Genomic DNA, 5,355 nt, shown 5'->3' with positions numbered 1-5,355 from the left:
AGGTAACAGCAGGTGTTAAAGTGACCCCCTGCAGTGCCATGTGCACCGTGTGGGTGTGGGGGACAAACATGAAAGGTCATGGGGTTCACACCCGCTCAGGTGTCTGTTCGACCCTTTGTTCTTCTGAACTTTATGGAGTTGGAAAGAGTTGGTTTGACTGTAGATAACACACTTTTTATTTCTTCGTCTTATCAATGCAGTGCTTGATGTATTGAATAGCTAGATCACACTATACTGTATTTGTATACTGTTTTAACAGTGCTGTGCCTTATGTTTCTCTCTGTGCCTTATAGAACATGGATTTCAAAGCCAACTTCCGCAGAGAGGGCTCTGGTGAGCTTACGCTCAAGCCATCAGCCGAGGCAGCAGCCCTGGCCGCTGCCTACAGGAAAAACCCCACTCCTGGACGGTCATGGCCTGCTGCCAGGGTCACAGCAGGCTGTTCCTCTGGGTTCCCTACCGCATGTGGGCATACAAGCTGCTGTGCTTCCAGCCCAACTGCCGTCGCCTTGGGATCCAGCTAACAGATTCCGGCATGTACAAGACTGTCCGGAGGGTCTTGGACCTAAAAGGGTGGTACTTCATGGCGACTGAGTACCTTGAATGCCGGACCTGTAAAAAGAAGCTGGCAGCCTGGTCACGAGACATCCTGGACCAGTTGGATCCCAGCCACCGTGAACAATTTCCTGCAGTCCTTACCGACAGGTATAAGGTGTTTTTAAGTCTCTTAACATAATACCTCTTACTGAACAAAAATATATGGGAATATACGGCAAAATATAATGTGATATATTACATAATACATTTTCATACATTGGAAACTATTCCTCTCGTTTTGCAATATACAGCAATATATGCATATATTGTGACATAGAAGTAAATATTGTGCTATGGAATTCTTTATTATCTATAGGTTGTCCTGCGATAGGGAGGTTGACAGATTGATGCGGGGGCGCACGCTGGGGAACAGTGCCACAGCTCTGTACAGGCACCTGTGCCTCAGGCATAAAGAACATTTCCTGGGCCAGTCAACAATGTACCTGTCTGTGCTGAGGAATTTTGTAACCCAGAACACTGATCCCAGCAGTCTCATTGCCCCGCTGCCACAGATGGTGCCTGTCCCTAGTCCATCTTGGCTGCTGTCAGTGTACGCTAGAGACGTACTAACACAGCTACCTGAACTAAAGGCCCGTGTCACCTCTGTCTATGGCTCCATCTTAAAGATGGATTCCACCAAAAAGGTAACACCTGATTTAGTGTTACATTTAGTGTTATTTTTTCATTGTAAAATAAAAATGTCCTGGTCCTTTGATAATGATAATACTTCTTATCATGTACTTTAGGTCACCAAGAAGCTAGCTGGTGATGCTGCCGGCACCGCTGCGTGGGTGACAGATGTGGGGAACGAAATTGGACAAGTCCTCATGTGTGTCCTCACAGAAGGAGAGGGAAAGGGCCTGCTTCCCATGTGTTCCAGACTTGTGGATCACTACCACCGAGCTGGAGAAGCTCCTCCGCAAGTCCTTTATGTGGACCGGGACTGCTGCAGTGCAGGAGGTAAAAGCAAGGCGGCGGCAATGTTTAGTGAGTGGGACCAGCTGGTGGTCAGGCTGGATGTGTGGCATTTCATGCGGCGCATCGCAGTCGGAGTCACCACAGACTGCCACTGTACGCCCCCTTCATGGGATGCCTCTCAGCCTGCATCTTCGAGTGGGATGCTAGTGATGTTGAGAGGTTGAAGAAGGCCTGCGGCTGTAAGCCCACCGCTAAAGAGCTGGCAAGGCACTGGCATCGCCGCACTCGTGGGGCCCAGGAGACTAAGGAGCTTATCGGACGGCTCCTAAAGGACTTCATGGAGGCAACGGACACAATGGGAGTCAGGCTCTTTGACACGGACAGGATGGAAGAGATCTGGCGGACACAGCAGCGCCACATCGACTGTATCCAGGACCCACCAGGTGTGCAGCTGTACAGGAAGATAGGCCAGGTGACCAAAGGGGGGGTCATTCTGCCCCAGTATCGCTGTGCACGTGGCTCAACATCCTTGGAGTCCTTCCACCTGCACCTAAACCGCTTTGTGCCAGGTATGCATTTTTCCTAAACAATGCGAGTTGTTTGTTCATGTGTTTTCCATGGTGCTAACTTCTTTCTGCCTGCTTTTTTTAGGTGCAAGTGCAAGTGACCTTCATTTTCAAATGTACCTGCTGGAAGGGCTTGTACAATGGAATGAGGCTCGTGCGGTTGCTGCAGTTGAAGGTGGCAGCAGAAAGGATATCTGCTACGGTGGCCAACTGCAGCAGTAAGCAAACATCCTGAGCCAGCTATTTATGGGCCTTAATTCGGCGGAGGACTACACCGGCCCTGGCGAATACACAGGTAACATGTTTGTGCACACATGACACTTTTGTGTAGTAGCTGTGACACCTGTATTTCACCCATGTGCTCATCACACTTTGAATGTCTACAGGTGAACTCATTGGTGTGGAATACTTGTATTCCCAAACAAGTAAAGCTTTTGAGGTAGACTTTGGTGCGGATCCTGATACTCCAGATGGGATTCAGGATGAAGACCTGAAGAGTGATCTGGAGAGTGATGAGGGGTTTGAGGATGTGGAGTTGGATGGTGAGCCCCTTGAAATCATGGAGCTCAGCTTCGATCCCCCAGAACCCATTCAGCAGCAGGCAGAGGCCATACAACCTCCTGGTCCGTCATCAGATACAGCAGAGTCTTCCTTGCCAGAGCCCATGAGAGATGAGCCGCCCACTCAGAGCCAGGTGACTAAATTACCCTATAGGCATTAACACTGTGATAATGATCTTTTATTTTGAAGTAGAAGTTACTTCATTACCTTACTTTTAGATGTTTCAAAGTGATATGACAGAATAAGCATGATAACACTTAAGAGAGTGTAATAATTTACTTTAATGCACAGATGGAGAGCCTGGGACCAGATGGCAGACCTGGCTATGACCACGTCGTCAGGTTAGCCAACAGTCTGGTGGACCTCAGGCATGAGGGGTTCATTACACAGCAGAAGGTGGAGGAGATTGTGACTCTCTGGGATAAACTGTCAGAGTTTGACAAGGGCGCTCTCATCTACCCAGCTCGCCACCGCGACAGGCTGGTGAAGGGGCGCTTCAAAGTCAGTCATTCTGTGACGAATGTGACCCCTGGAGCTGACAGTTTGAAGCGGTATGTGTCCATGTTTGCCAATCAGTTTGTATAATTTGTATTTAATTTGTTTTTGATTTGTTTTGTTTTTTTTCACAGCTGCTTCCTTGGTGAAGGCAGTGGACCTGCTCAGTGGCCCAATGCCAGCCGTCTTGTGGAGGCAGTCTGCCTGGCTCTATGCAGAATTTACCCCGCTGGTCAGACAGTGGCTGGTGTCAAGGTAAACAGGTGGGCTGTCATTCTGCGTGACTACAGGATGATAACCGATGTAGTCCTGGACAGCCCCAGACTCATGGCTGAAACAAGGTTGCAGCTGTTTGAGTTAAATCAGCACACTCTTTCACAATGTTATGTTCAGTAATTAATTGTTCATGCACAATTGTTGTCATATACCACCCTTCTCTGCACGTGTACTAATTGTTATATTGTCTTTACGTAAGCACAATGCACGGAAAAGGAGGCAGGAAAGGGAGGTCTTGGAGCAGAGCATTCAGACCTTTACCACTCCCTTGGTGGCCTCTGAACCCCTCCCACCTGTGCTGTATAAGCATCCGGAACCGGTCCGGCATGGGCACCAAGCCTATGAGTTCATCATTCCAGCGGATGCATCAGGACAGGCAGTACAGCGTGTTCGAGGCCAACCTCCTCCAGTGGGCTCAGCATCAGCAGCTGTTGCCATGCCTGCTGCAGCACAGCATGCCCAAGGACAGCCTCCTCCAGTCCAGGTGGGCTTTGCGGTCCCTGACCCTGCCCGCTTGCTTCAAGCTACAGACACTGCAGCTATTGCTGTACCTGCTGCTACACCTCCCGGTCCAAAGGTGCCAAGGACCACAGCTTGGCGGCGGAGGAAGGCAGCGGAGGCAGCTGCAGCACAAGGGGCAACACCCAAAAAGAGACAACAGACTGAACAATACGTTTGCCAAAAGTCGGTTCCGAGGTGCCCACTTTTGTGCCAAGGCATCTGGAAAAACTGTGGAGCAGTGGATGGAGGAGATGAGAAGGGGACAAAAATAAGTTATATATTGCATAATATGTATATACTGTTACATAGTCAGATATGCAAAAGAAATCTATCGTATCTCTTGCTCTGGCTACTGTGTATAGACCGCCAGGACCGTATACAGATTTCCTAAAAGAATTTGCAGATCCCCTCTCAGACCTATTGGTTACTGTTGATAAAGCGCTAATTGTCGGAGATTTTAACAAACTCTTTTGGAGTCAAGCAAAATGTCACCGGGCCCACTCGTCGTTTTAATCATATGCTAGATTTAATTATATCTCATGGAATTGATCTTACTGATATATAGATATCGTACCTCAAAGTGATGATGTTACTGACCATTTCCTTGTATCGTGCATGCTGCGTATTACTGATATTAACTATATGGCTCCGCGTTATCGTCCGGGCAGAACTATTGTTCCAGCCACCAAAGACAGATTCACAAATAACCTGCCTGATTTATCTCAACTGCTCTGTGTACCCATAAGTACACATGAACTTCCACTAAAGGAGGTAGAGCTTTTTCGCATTTGGCTCCCAAACTCTGGAATAGCCTTCCTGATAACGTTCGGGGTTCAGACACAGTCTTTCTGTTTAAATTATGTCTCTATTTGTTTCTCTGTCTTTGTAATCTAGGATTTACACAAGCTTCAGTCTGGATCCAGAACACCTGAGAAGAGATGATGCCAACCCCTCAGAGGACCTCAGATGATGCCAACCCCGAAACAACATACAGAACTACCACATTTTGCTATAAGTTTGATTGCATTATATAATAATTGCTGTTAATAGTGTTCATCGTCTGTTTTATTACGTCTTAAACTGATTTTTTCTGTACATGTCTAAATCTAGATTAAAGACCCATCTCTTTAACCTGGCTTACACATAACACACTAATACGCTTCTAATATTCAAATCCGTTAAAGGATTTTTAGGCTGCATTAATTAGGTCAACCGGAACCGGGAACACTTCTCATAACACCTGATGTACTTGCTACATTGTTAGAAGAATGGCATCTACGCTAATATTAGTCTGTTTCTCTCTTATTCCGAGGTCCCCGTAGCCACCAGATCCAGTCTGTATCCAGATCAGATGGTCACTGCAGTCACCCGGATCCAGTACGTATTCAGACCAGATGGTGGATCAGCACCTAGAAAGGACCTCCACAGCCCTGAAAGACAG

General features: G+C 47.5%; 1 pseudogene; it reads left to right on the top strand.

Moving 5' to 3' along the window:
- Positions 1–435: 435 nt before the first annotated feature.
- The window catches only part of LOC107598626 (uncharacterized), a 10,483-nt pseudogene continuing 5,563 nt past the window's right edge, over positions 436–5,355 (top strand).

Source organism: Sinocyclocheilus grahami, unplaced genomic scaffold, assembly GCF_001515645.1.
Source record: "Sinocyclocheilus grahami isolate Dianchi unplaced genomic scaffold, SAMN03320097.WGS_v1.1 scaffold253.1, whole genome shotgun sequence".
NCBI classification, from domain to species: Eukaryota; Metazoa; Chordata; class Actinopteri; order Cypriniformes; family Cyprinidae; genus Sinocyclocheilus; species Sinocyclocheilus grahami.
The sequence above is the reverse complement of the archived record's forward strand: the minus strand, read 5'-3'. Positions and strand labels throughout refer to the sequence as shown.